This window comes from Artibeus jamaicensis, unplaced genomic scaffold, assembly GCF_021234435.1.
Source record: "Artibeus jamaicensis isolate MK-2021 breed Jamaican fruit bat unplaced genomic scaffold, CSHL_Jam_final contig_354, whole genome shotgun sequence".
Lineage (NCBI taxonomy): Eukaryota > Metazoa > Chordata > Mammalia > Chiroptera > Phyllostomidae > Artibeus > Artibeus jamaicensis.
Window position 1 is genome coordinate 22,167,076 of NW_026521803.1, and position 14,684 is coordinate 22,181,759.

The 14,684-nt window shown below is 39.0% G+C and overlaps 1 long non-coding RNA gene across 4 annotated transcripts in view; it reads left to right on the plus strand.

Annotated features, from left to right (window-relative positions):
• Positions 1-4,211: 4,211 nt before the first annotated feature.
• The window catches only part of LOC119056148 (uncharacterized), a 134,472-nt gene continuing 123,999 nt past the window's right edge, over positions 4,212-14,684 (plus strand). For 3 of the 4 annotated variants that reach the window (XR_008391406.1, XR_008391408.1, XR_008391409.1), the window contains exon 1: positions 4,212-4,292. This is a non-coding gene — a long non-coding RNA (uncharacterized LOC119056148). The remainder of the gene's footprint in view (positions 4,293-14,684) is intronic. The other variant, XR_008391407.1, reaches the window with a different exon arrangement.

Here is a 14,684-nt window from a genome sequence, read left to right on the forward strand (position 1 = left end):
TAAGGGGACAGTCACCTACAAAGGAGTTCCCATCAGACTGTCAGCAGATTTCTCAAAAGAGACCTTACAGGCAAGAAGGGGCTGGAAAGAAGTATTCCAAGTCATGAAATCCAAAGACCTACAACCAAGATTGCTCTACTCAGCAAAACTTTCATTTAGAATGGAAGGACAGATAAAGCGCTTCTCAGGTAAGATCATATTCAAGGAGTTCATCATCACCAAGCCCTTATTATATGAAATGTTAAAGGAACTTATCTAAGAAAAACAAGATTAAAAAGATGAACAGTGAAAGGACAGCAAACTCATAGTTATTAACAACCACATCTAAAACAAAAGCAAACTAAAAGGACAGCTAAATCAGGAGCGGAAAAATAGAAATGAAAATCTCATCGAGGGTTAGCAACAGGGGAGTGGGAGGAAGAGAAGAGGGGAGAAGGTACAGAAAATAAGTAGCACAGATGGTAGGTAGAAAATAGATAGGGTGGAGGGCAAGAATAGTATGGGAAATATAGAATCTAAAGAACTTGAGACACGTGGTCATAAACTAAAGGGGGGGAATGGTGGGGGGATGCAGGTTGGAGGGTAATGAAGGGTGGGAATAGAACAACTGTAATGGCATAATCAATAAAATAAAAATTGAAAGAAAAAAGATGAGGCTGAAAGAGGTCAAGTGACTTGTTCAAGTTTCTATAGATAATTAGTGTAGAGCTAGAATCTGAACTCAGAGCAGATTGACTTCAAAGTTTGTGTTGCTTCCACACTATTATATATTTCTAATAAAGAAGTACTTGAAGTCAAAATGAACTTATCTAGACTTAAGTAAAGCTTAAGAAAACATTTGGAATAATAATAGAAACTAATAGGGTTATATCATTTGAACCCTCATAAAGATGTTGAAAGAATTTGTAAAGGGTGATTAGCCATGCACTCTGGAGGAAGATCCGTACATATTTCATTAAACAATTATCTTAAACATTAGCACACATTGTAAATTGTGACTGTAACACACAGCAGGATCTTCCAGTAACCTACTGGGATCTAGGGAATTGGCAGTAGCTCCTAGGAAGAAAATGCTGTGCCTGGCAAAGATGGTTCTGTCCAGGCTATGTGGCAGTGACCAGTGGAACTCATGATATTCCATATCTATGGAGCTCGGAGCAGAAAGTTGGCACTCAGTGGTCATGTTAGAACACAGTGGAAGCTGCAGTGGTTTTTCTGGCAGCCACACAGTACCATGCCAGGGAAGCAATGCCAGTAGTGGTGCTGTGGTCTTAAAGATAGAATGGCAGTTGAGAGGTAGTTTTGGATCACAGGTGAGTACTGTAGTAGGTTCCCAGAGGTACCTGGAATGGTACTGTTTAGGAAGTAAAGGTTCTGGCCTGGTAGGTATGAAGGAGAAGCATAGAAAGACTGATGCCATTAGGGTTATCACATTGCAATGACAGCCTGGTGAGACCAGGAAAAGAGAGATTGCATATGATTTACAATGGTCAGTGACATCAAATTCTTATACAGGGGTTGACCAGCAAGAGTTTGCTTACCAATGTGAGTATGTGAAATGGAGTTTATTCTTGTATTATTAATTATTGTATTCTACGTATCACAACTGTAAACCTACTTTGCTCACCCCCTTATTCATGTACAAAAGGCAGAACCTGTCAGGGGTATACGGTACTTGGTGCCCCTTTGCACTATTAAATACTGCCTTTTTCGCTCTCCTTTTATTGTGCTTTTATTTCTGGCAACCCACTTCTTCTCTAAGCATTATTTCTTTAGGTATATTATCATTTTTAATCATTCTCTGATCAACTGTTACTGGCTTTAGTGATGTAAATATTTCTCTGATTACATTATAATGTGAACCAAGGAATAGCATTATTTACAAGTTGTAGAGAGAAAAACACTATTGCCCCTATGTACCTCTATTTCAGTTTCTCAAAACTACAAGGAAGATTCATCAACAACATCTGAAGAGCACTGCGGAAGCTTTATGCTCAGTTCCCCAGACCCGCTCATGTGGACCCATCCTTGGATGATACTGCAACATGAAAGGACTTCATTCATTCATAGGGCGAGTTGCTGTTGGGATGGGAAATCATTGTCTTCTGCCCTTCCTCTATGAACTTCCAAAATCTGCATTGGGTCAAAGGCTTACTTGGTTTTCCAAAAGAGTGCAAATATCCACACCGTAAATAGTAGTTTGACTTTGAGTTGATGTTGATGAGAAGCTGGCTCATGTGCTTTTGACTCGAGAGTTCCGTTTCTGGACCTCCTATTTCAAATTGGTCAGGCACAGGAAGTGAGCCACAAATCACCTTGCTCATCATGAGTGAAGACTAGGATCATCTCAGAGCGTTCGGTACAATGGTAGGCATATGAGAGCTTTGCAGGAAGTGCCTCTTCATGAGTCGATTTGGAAAAAAGGCCCTAAAATAATTTGTGCTGATATGACTTCTTGGCATAAAAAGTACAATGTCATATTTTATATACATGCAATATTTTGGTATGCTTGGGGCATTTTCAAATAAAACCACCTTCTTGATTATTTACAACTGTGTGTGATATAGTTATCATTAGTTCAACTCCCTAGGAAAAGAGAGACAGAGCCAATTTTTTTACCCAGTATGACAAAAATAACAACACTAATATTTTGTGTAATACAATGCTTTGCATGTAGAATTTTGGTTAATTTCAGTTTAAAAATATACCATGTTTTCTTTTTATAGACTTTACTAGTTTGAAGGCAAGTCTTAAATCCTAAAAAATATAGTATATTAAAAGAAGTGGGGGGATTCCCATCGAAGTCTCTAAAGAAACAGGTAGACATATTTAAATAGATAATTATGCAAACAAGGTTTTCAAAGCCTAAGTTTTAATAAAATTAGGTTTAACAAAATCTCTAGGGACCAAGCCCTAAGGAATTTATCAAGATGAGTATTCAACTGAGGAAAATTGAGCCTAAGGCTAAATTCATTTAAGGGTGAAAAGCACAGTACCTATTAGGGATCTATTGGAAAAAGACACACTTAGTTTTTTTTTGGGGGGGGGGAAACAGCTTCACAGATTTAAAAAAGTCCAGAGTGCTTTTTGTTTATTTGTTTTGGTTTCAGTTTTAAATTTGGAGATAAACTTTAACCATGATAATGAAATGGGCCAGAGTGCAGGGTGCATTGGAGAGAGAGGAATATGTGTCTCTGTTTTCTTCACCTTTGAAATGTTTACACTGAGGACTCAAAGGTAAGACAGGAAAGTACTGATTCCAGGTCAAATATGTGTTTATAAGATCAGTTGGCTGTATGTCTCTCTCTATTTGGATATTGTTGGAGAAAGAGAGTATTATTTTATATTGGCATTTATTGCTAGAAAAGAATTAAAACTGCCTTTTTGACATGTCCTTGAATCCTTGGCAATTTCATGTAAAATTGAGTTTCTTTGAAATTTCTATTTAATTCTCTAAGAGCCCACCAAACAATGGTTTAATCTTGGATGAAGATGTTTGCATGGATGACCTCTATTAGGCTCTTGTAATCTTGGAAGGTATTAGCAACATGCAAGGTAAATTACCTGAATATTACTATGACCATGAAAAAAGAAATGCAAACTAAATAGATAAGACGTTATCTTGTTGCAGTGAACTATTAAATACAAGTCTCATATTACAGAAAATCCTTCAGTATTTTCCACTTTACCTCCAATATGAAAACAACTTCCATAGTATTGTTTTACCATGTTCTCTCCACAAACATTATAAAAAAAGTCACCAAATTATGATCATTACAAAACAATGTCACCAAATCACAGGCCATACTTAATCTGGTCTCTTTGAATTTGATAAAGGAAATTTCATTTTTTATTAAGTAGAATTCATGTTTCTTAAATGAAAAATATATAACCTTAAGAAACAAAAATCTTCCAAAAAAATACACAGGCATATGAAAAAGAATTCAGGTGAGTATGTTCTATACCCAATGTGTTTTAGAGGTGTCAATGGAAGGCAGAGGGGTTTGGGCATCTTTGCTCTTTTTTGTTATTTCTAATAATGTCTAGAAAAGCTTTTAGATATATTGGCTATGATTGCAAAGAGATTCATTAAACACGTTTCCATCGTTTAATTGTTGGTCTTTGACAAAATAAACATGACAGTCTTAGAAACTCCCTCTGGCCACGAGATGGAGCTCAAGACGCCTTCCCTCAAAGAACTGTTGTAATCAGGGACCACAGGTGGTGGGAGAAGGGTGAGAACCTCAGCTGGAGCAGTGATCTGACAGGTCGCCTCTCTCTAGAGCAAGCTGGTAAGTTGAGTTTTGCCCGGCATTTGGGCAAGTGTTCTTTCCAAGTACTTTTTTCCCCCTTATTGTTGTTGCTTTGGTTTTTCTTTCTTTACCATTGTAATCCTAAAATCTAGCGGACTATAGTCTAATCTCCTGTCTTCCTCAGAGAACCCTGGGGCACTGGTTAAACTGCATGCTATTGAAAGCAATCTCACATCTTCTGAATTTGTTTTAATGAACTTGAAGTCCTGAAAAATGTACTTTATAAGACACCTCCCCACCACTCTGCAGTCAGAAAATTGTATTTTAATTAAGTGTTCGAAGCACTGACTTTCAAGAGAGACAAGTTAGTCAGTTGTGCTATTTATAGGCAAGAGTTTTGTGGCTTATTGTGATCTAGGCCAGTTCCCAAGACACCACCTAGATGTTGGGGCCCCTAGAACCCAGCTAGTTAGAGATTTTAACTGCTCTTCTAACTCTGAGCATTTGTCCCCCTTGGGGATTAATGACTATTGCCTTAACAGTTGCTGGTCAGCCCTTAAAGTATTTGGGGGTACTGCCCCTGAACCAGTCCACATAGCTAATTCGGAGACCCATCTCTCACTCTTTTCTGTCTCAGGAGAGATTTGGGGATCAAAGGCAATACATTGGTGATTAGCTCCTATTGTTCCAGGTGGCGCAAACGGGTTTAGGTTCATTCAGTTAATTTGATGACCTTTAAACTGGAATCTGCCTTGATAATATCTCTTATCAAAATACTTCTTAGCACAAGATAGCAGCTTTAATATTCCTCAAAGAGTACCATCTAAATAATGTTAATAGGATATACAAACTTTATGTATAGGATTATTTTATGTTTCTGGTGGGAGACAATGAACGCTTGCCAAAGTGAGGTACTTAGGTACTTTTTTTTTTAATTGTACTTTATTATGACAAGGAACCATAAGGACGGTCTGTTAAAATGAAAAGAATCAACCAGTTGACTGATTTACGTAAACAATGATTGGCAGGTGATTAGAGAACCCAGGTTTCTAGAATCCTCCTAGAGAGTATTAGGCTCAATGAAATAAGTTACTCAGAGAAGGACAAACACCATATGATTTCACTTACATGTGGAATTTTTAAAGACCAAACTAAACAAACACACAAAATTGAAACAGACTCAAACGAAGAAAACTAGCTTCCAGTGGGTCTGTAGCCACAACGGGTGACAAGACTGAAGTTGGATTTAAGTGTTCAACTCCGTTCATTCACATGCTCCACTAATAGCCCAAGTGCAGTTTCCAAAGCCACTGCAGAATTTGACAAAGGTTCAAGAGCTTGTTTCAAGGGAGTAAAGCACAGAGTTTTCCAAGGGTCGAGGGGGTAAAAACAGCAGGACTAGAAAAAAGACAGAGCTGCCAGGAACAAGGGAACATCCATGTGGGCCATCTTTCTTCTGAGGTTCGAAACGGCCAGGCTTCTCTCTCTACTCTTCCTCCTGTGGATTAACAGAACAAGTAGGACAAAGCACTGCTCTCCAGGCCTCAACCTCATGACATCTACGTGACCAACCATTGAAAAAGGAGCAAAAACCTCCTCTGTCATTCGGTATATTTTGAATCTGTATAGGACTGGACTTATGCCAAGAGGCTTCTGATCCATAAGCGGATGTGGCTAACACAGGACTCGAGGTTCACAGACCCTTCATTTAGGGTTTCCAGGGTGTCAGCGACCATAGCTGTTAGAAACTATAAGAGCTCTCCTCACAGTTCTCCTTTCCAGTAGAGCAGTGGTTTTCAAACTTTAGAGGGGCCTCAGGATCTCCAGGAAGGTGTTAAACTCAGGCTGTGGAACTTCATGTCCAGAGTCTCTGACTCACTAGGAGCCAGAGAATTTGCATTTCTAACAAGTCCCTAGCTTCTGCCATTACCTGTCAGGGGACCAGACCTTGAGGTTTTCTGCCCTGGAGAACCTGTGAAGGCATCCTCCAGAACAGAAGGCAGAGTTTCCACCACACTTGAGTTCCACATGAATAAGGAAATGGAGTGTCAAAGGCCATTTATTTTAACATGCACAAGTTCACACAACTGCTTTTAATAATAATTTTAATATTTCAATTCATTATGCACTTATTTTATGATTGCCATTGTTGAAAAAAGGACTTTATTGCTATTGTGTCCTTTGAACATTATACTTCTCTTATCAGACATGTAGTATTATTATAGGCATTATGCAAATGAGAACACTGAGGACCAGAGAGCTTGTTTACCATCCCCAGTGTGGCACAGCCACTCAAGGAGAAAATCAGAGTGCACACATAGGTCTTCATTACTGTCAGGTGTACCTGTGTTTTGAATTTTGAATCATTACACCATGCTCATTTTCAGGAAAACCACAGTTCTAGCCCTGTGTTTTACAGAGTGACACATTTTAAACTTTCATAGGGAACTCTAATTGTGATTCCAAACCCAGGCTCTCCCACCTTATGCCATACTACCCAAGGTTGTTGTATCTTCTTATGAGTGTCTTAGAAAACCACAGTGAAATATGCTAAAATTAAAGCATGCTAAGCAGTTAGAACTAAGCATTCTCAGAATGAGAACTGCTCACTGTCCCGCTTAGGCACCTTCATAATAGTAGCGCAGTGGAGCAGTGGCCAGGCGGGGCAGGCGTGGAGCCGGTCAGGAGAGCATCCACGTTCTCATCCCGACCCAATCATTCATCACCCGGAAGAACCTGGGGAAACGAAACGCTCAGCTCCCATCTGTGAGCTGGGCATCTGCAGCATTTGTACAAACACTGCCATGGGATGACTTCAGAGGCAAATTTCCATGTAATATAAAAATATGTAACACATTTACAGATGTGTGTATTTTTGCATGTTTTATATATATTCACATGCATGTGCGTATACAAATATATGTATATGTTCACACATGCATATAAATTAAAGAAGTTTAAAGTGCCAACCCCCCGAAATGTCAGATATTATCCAAATATAATCCCACATGTAATTTTGGGAGCTCCAGTTATAATTTGGGTATTTGCACTAAATTCACTTTTCTCTAGAAGACTAGGGCACGGGACCGAGTTTGTCGGAGCCACTGCGTGTGAACCGGCACCTCTTCCGTTTCCTCTAAACTCACACTGTGTTGATGGTAATGTTGTAATTTTCTCCTTAAACTTTCAGAAACTTTATACAATTTTCCTCATACTAGTTTCCCCTCACCATTTAATTCTTCCTCCAAAACTTTGTGAGTAGGTTTTTTCTTGAGTTGTCCTTCAAATCACTCTTCTCCCATTGGACTATATTAGTTGTGCCCTATCCCCTACTGCAGGAAATAAAATTCCTACGTGCATGGCAGTCACAATCTTAAAAGTTTCTTAATTCCCAATTATTTTCTGGTCCTAGCAACACAGGTATACTATGTTTCCCAGAGTTCTTTAGTGTTAGGTCCACATGACTGAGTTCTGACAGCAAAATGTGAATGGAGGTGCTGGAGGCTTCTTCCAAGCCTGGCTCTTGGGATAGCCGTTGCATTTCTCTATGCTCTCTCTCCTAACATATCTGCAACCAAATACAGACGATCAAGTGTGGACTTGTTTAAGAAGATATTATAGCCCCAGCACATGGTGAGGTCACCAGCTGTAAGGAAGCTGGGTTCTTGCATATCTGAGTGGGAAGATTCCCTGTCCTACTGCTGATTCACATTAGACTCTGACATAGAAATAAACCTTTGTTTTATTTATGCATGATAATTAGAGAATTTACTTAAATTTATTAATACAGTGTGTCTTCCTTGTTTTCTTCTAACTGTCCTCAGCATAACTGTCTACATATTTTCTCGGCTAACTCCACAGTAAAATGAATCCCCTTCCAAAGATAAGGCTGGTGTCTCTTGGGCACCTGCAGCAATAACAATAATTATTACATGGGTCTCTGCTGATGTTATCTTGTAGATGGACTTATCTTTTTCCTCTTTGCGTTCCACATGCCTCCAAATCACTCAAATACTAATTTATTATACTTCTGTTCTATGGAAACTTCTCAGATTCTGTATACCCATGTGAATCTGTTATCCCTTTATTTCATTAGTTGTCCCCCACCTAGAAATGTAAATCATCAACTATGGGCTAAGTTGTGAGCACCCAAAAACCAGTAAGTGAAAAGTTCTGTGATATGGATGTGCACTGTTTCTATGGAAGCACAGAAAAATGTCCCTAATCTAGTCACTGGATGTTATTTAGAGTGACATGCCACGTGAGCCCAAAAGCTGGATCCTGATACAGATGTAGGCGTTAGTCAGGAGACATACATGAAAAGTAAAGAGTATCCCTGCCAAGAGAACAGTATCTACAAAGCACCGAGGGTGACAGGACAGTCACTAAGTGTGCGGTGTAGTGTGAGAAGGATACGGTGCCAGGACACGAGCTGGAGAAACCATTCAGTCTTCAGTAATGACTATAATTTGCCAAGGACCATGCCAGACTCTGGGGATACAAAAAATATATAACACCCAATGCTCTTTATGGCCTTATTCAGAGTCTAATTAGAAAGAGCCAAATAATTACAGTAGAACATGAAAATGTAATGACCATTTTATCTCAGTTTATTACATATAAAATGCTATGGAGACTCAGAGGAGGCAGGAATCGGGGGATGGCAGGGTCAAGAAAGCTGCCAGGGAACACATGACCTTTGAGCTGATTTTTAAAAGAAGAGAAGTTCATGACAGAAAAATAAGGAAAACATTCTGGGCAAAACGGGCATGACCATAACAGGCTTGGGGATTATCAAAACACACACTCATATAGATTAGCACTTTTCTAGGATTGGGGCAAATGTCGGCATAGAAGAAAATGAACAAAACAGGTGGATAATGACAAGATCATGAAGGTTAGTGAAGATTACCCCATGTGTTTGATATTTATCTTTCAAATCATATAAAATCATAGCAGGATGATAAGCAGAAAACTAATATTGTGTTTGCATTCTAGAAAGATCTTATTTGATAAAAGGGTGCAAAATGGAGGAAAGAAAGGCAGTCTGGAAGGGGACATGTCACGCCTAATTATCTTCTTATTTGCATTACATTTAGTATGATGTGTCAATGTCCTGTCTGTTTGACTTCACCTTAAAACTATCTAAGGACAGGAGACAGTGACACCTTTTATTTCTTCAACCAAAGAGTACTAAGTATGGCATGTTGCTTTTTAGTAAAATGATACTGATTAAATGTTTGATTAAACTTAACTTTGAGCCCAGATTCCTGCTGAGTGGAGAAAGATTTCATTGCTGCTCTGCAGGAGAGAAGCAGCTGTATTCCCCTCCCTTAAATAGATATCTTAACCTGTCCAGAAAGGGGAAATAACTACATCCCCACAAAGGAGGTGTTGGGAAGTTTAATTAGCCATTGTTTATAATCTTCTTTGAAGCTGAAAAGTGCTAATTATGTTTTTCCCACTTTACGATTCTGAGCCACATGGACCATATCTTAAGAGCTTCTGAGTTAGGGAAGTTTTTACCTTCATAATTGGAGCTCAGTAGATTTTGTGAACATGTATTCCAGCCAGATAGCCTTAGGGTTGACCAAGTAACTCTGCAAAGATGAGAGGTTTACAGGTGAATCTGTAAGAAAACATGCTGAGTCTGTTAATATCACAAACCAACAGGAGCCACCAATGCAGTATTGCTCCATGAAGAGATTTTCTTTCCTCTAGGGATGCCCTGCTGATTATTACCTCTGCTCCCACTGACTCAGTGTCATAGCTTTCTGTGCAATCCAATCATAGACCCTCTTAATCCTCCTTATCTAAGCATGGGTGGAAAATTTAACTGACAACTTATTAAAAAGACCTAGATCTAGAGGTAATATGCAAGTCGACTGAGGGAAATCTTATGGGAGGCGGTGGTGCTTACTCATGACCAGTATCCATGTAGGAAAGGCATCTGGTCCTATCACCAAAGAATGTCTTCAAGCCTATTTTATCCCTTTATATCCAAAACTAAAGAGCCTAAAATCCAGATGTTAGAGTTTCCTTTTTCCCTATGAAATTCCCATTTTTGCATTTTTTCTTCTCTAGAGGTCCTGCCTTTTCCCCCAGGTGATTTACACTGGGATATCTATTTTCTTCAAAGGGGCACTTATTCCCTACTAAAATGTAAATGGTCTTAGATATGGCTTCAGTATACCAACTATTTAAGAATATAATCCAATAGCATCAATATTTACATAAAAGACTTACACAGTAAATGCCATGTTGCAATGAACATAGTCAACGAATCAAGCCCTTTGGAAAGTGCTAACATGCCTTGATGTTATTCATGTTCCAAAATGTATTATCTGGACCTGACTGGTGTGGCTCAGTTGTTTTGGCATCACTCCATAAAGTGAAAGGTTGATGGTTCAATTCTTCATCAGGGCACATGCCTGGGTTTCAGGTTTGGTCCCCAGTAAGATTGCATGTGAGAGGCAACTGATCTGTGTTTCACTCCCTCTCTTTCTCTCTCCCTTCTCCCCTTTTGAAAATAAGTAAAGAAAATATTTTTTAATGTGTTATCTGAAAGTGGTCCTTAATTAAAGTAAATGTCTACATATTGGAAACATACCCTAAAAGAGATATTAACTATAAATGATACTGATATTGTCTACTAATCATCCAGTATCAGTTATGTTGTAAACATTGTGCTATGTGTTTTTCATATAGCACCTCATTTCATTTTCTTACAACACTTTTGAGTAGGTATTACCTGAAATTTAGATAGAATAATACCAAACATTAGAGAAGGTAAGACACTTGCTCAAGACCATGTATTTCCTAAGGGGGGGGGGGCTTTACAATTAGGCTGTTTGGACCAATAGTCTAGTCACTTAACATCTGTAGTCATGCTTCTCAAACTAGGACATCAAACAGTATGCCAGAAGTACAAAATGCCACAGGTAAAGATGGCTTGTCTTCCTAGAATCAACTTAAGTCAATAATGGTAGAACAGCATGAAAAATTTACCTAAATTTATCACCTAAGGCACAATACCCCAGAATTATCATAATTGCAGCAAGTTGCTTCTAACTACAGACCTCAGTCTGTTGTACACTACTTGTACACTTCTTTCTGATGTTACCATGCTTTGGTAAAAAGTTTGAAGAGTCACACACTTTTCTACAATGCATACTGAGATTTCTCTCTAGATGTCATTTACCCAAACCACTTATTTACCACCTTTTTGCAATCTGTTTGTTGCTAGGGTAAAATTTATCATGGAAGAAGGATGTGGTCAGTTGTATTCACCCTATCCTGGAATGAAGGGCATAAATTAATGCATTTTATCTCTTCTGATACCAAAAATACAGGAGTAAAGAAAGAATAACTCACGTGTGTGCATACATGCATTCATAGACTAGTAAAAAATAAAGGCAAATAAAAAGAAACTTCAAGGACAGCAATATATCTAGATGTCTTGTGCTCTATTGGACACACATAGAAAGGTAAATGGCAGGACCACATATGTCCAAAGACATCATTAAGTTGTCTTATTTAGTTGTCATGGGAATTAGTTCCTTGTTCAGCTGTCCAAGGTTTTATCTGCTCAAAGAATTGTTCTTGACCTGAAAGAAAAATTGGAAAATGTCCCAGCAGAGGTTGGCATTGACTTAGAAGTCCATGTCAAAATTTTACTGGAATCCTTAGTGTTTAATTCAAACTACTCTATATGAGGGATTGAGACTTCCTACCGTATTGGTTTCAAGTTAATTCTGATGCTCTGTTTACCAGGCTTATAATTTTCTAGTAATGAACCTTTACATTTATTTAGCTACTTATTAATTTAATATATTGAAGATAGTATTTGCTGAAAAGTAACTCCAGACTTCTTTGCTGGTCAGAATAATTTTTGAACCCTAATCATTAGACATGTTAATTTTCTCTTATTCAGTGTAATAGCTACTTTGTTTCAATTAATTTGCAGTTGTTATTGTACTAGAACTCTTCCCATTCTAATTTTTCTAGCTTAGTTGCAGTAGATTCAGTACTTGATGGGGGAATAAAGATCTGGGTTGTAGTTATCAAATAATACATAATCAAACTCATTGAGAGACTTCTGGTCAAGATGGCAGTATAGGTAAACACAATTTGCCTCCTCACACAACCACATCAAAATTATAATTAAACTATAGAACAATCACCATGCAGAACAATCAGAAATTTAGCTTAATGGAAATTCTACACTACAGAATTAAAGTGTAGAAGTGAGAATGGTAGGAGTGATGGAGACGTGAAATTGGCTGGTCCCACCCCACTGTGTGGTAGATAAAAATCTGGAGGGATTATCTCATGAGGGGTCTGACCCCACACCAAGCCCCCAAGCCCAGGGTTCCAGTGCCAGGAAGATAAATTTCTATAACTTCTGGCTGTAAAAACCAGTGGCAATTTAGACTGTGGAAGACAGGAACTGCAAGAATCCCAGGCATCCCCTGTTAATGGGGAAGCACATAGACTTATTTGGACTCACTCCTACTGACCCCTGGTGTCAGGGCAACAAATCGAAAGACATCAGAGATATAAAGAGAGGAACAGAATTGTCCCACATCAGTGTGAGAACTGGGCGGGGGGGGGGGCAGCTTTGTCACAGACAGAAGTTTTGGCAGAAACCATTGTTCCTATTCTGAGCCTTCCTCCAACAGAGACACAAAGCTGGCAGGCTGGCACCATATCTGAGACTCATCAACTTGGCTCACACTGTTTGCACCACCTTGGTGATTTCTTAAGGCCCTGCTCCACCCAACTTTCAGGCCCACCCAAGCTGTTTCCAATGGCTTTTCCATTTGAATCACTTGTCTTGGCCCATGCTTCTGATTTTCCTAAATTCTCCCAAACAAGCAGCTTCTGGCTTTAGTGAGCCCCATACATCTCATTAAGTTTCCCCAAGCCTGGCACTAGCAGCAGCTGGCCGTGGATCATAGCTTGGCCTCTCCTGGGCACCTCCAAGCCCAGCACAAGGAGCAGCTATCTGCAGATCGCTTTGTGGCTAATGCTGTGTATCCCTTAAGAGAGAACACAGGTGGTGGCTGACCTTGGGCATGCCAACAGCAATCAAGGCTCAACTACAAGAGCAGGGTGTACACAGCCCTCACAGTGGGTGTACTTTGAGTACCCAGTTTGGGTAATAGGAGAGGCTGTAGAGTATAATCCTGCAGAACAATTACTACATTAAGCCAACTATCAAGCCTGAGAGATGTAGTAGCTTTACCTATATGATTTCACTTATATGTAGAATCTAATGAACAAACTGAACTAACAAACATAATAGCAACAGACTTATAGAAAGCAGGATCATAGCTAAGGGAGGGGTGGGAGGGTTGTAGAGGTTGAGCAAAAAGAAAAAAGGACTCAAGGACATGGACAACAGTATGGTGATTGCAGGGTGAGGGGGTATAAGGAAAATAAGTGGAAATGGAAAAAATGAAATTAAAAAAATAAACACAGGGAGGCTGGCAAGATGAAGAGACAAAGAAACATGGCCCAAATGAAAGAACAAATGAAAACTCCAGAAAAATAACTAAGCAAATTGGAGAAAATCAATCTACCTGATGCAGAATTAAAAACACTGGTTATAAAGATACTTAAGGAACTTAGTGAGGACCTCAACAGCATAAAAAATGGCCCATCAGAAAGAAAAGGCACACTAATTGAAATAAAGAACAATTTATAAGAAATCAACAATAGTGTGCATAAAGTTTGAGAGCATCAAATCAATGACTTGGAACATAAGGAAGCAAAAAAAAAAAAAAAACAACGAATCAGAACTGCAAAAAGAAAAATAGAACCCCCAAAATGAAGATAGTGTAAGAAGCTTTTGGGACAACTTTAAGCTTTCCAACATTTGCATTATACTGGTAGTAGAAGAAGAAGAAAGAGCAAAAAATTGGAAACCTATTTGAAAAAATAATGTATGAGAACTTCCCTAATTTGGTGAGGGATATAGACATACAAGTCCAGGAAGCCTAGAGAGTCCCAAACAAGTTGGACCCAAAGAGGCCCACTAAGACACAACATAATTAAAACGCCAAATGTTAAACGCAAAGAGATAATCTTAAAAGCAGCAGGAGGAAAGGCAGTTAGTTACTTACAAGGATTCCTCAGAAGACCATCAGCTTTTTTCTCTAAAAAAACTGCAAGCAACCTGGCTGGTGTAGCTCAGTGGATTGAGCGCGGGCCTGCGAACCAGACAATCGCGGTTCGATTCCCAGTCAGGGCACATACCCGGGTTGCAGGCCGGTTCCCTGCAGGCCAGTTCCCAGCAGGGGATGCATGAAAGGCAACCATACATTGATGTTTCTCTCCCTCTCTCCTTCCCTTCCCCTCTAAAAATAAATAAATAAAATCTTTAAAAAAAACTGCAAGCAAGAAGGGATTGGCAAGAAATATTCAAAG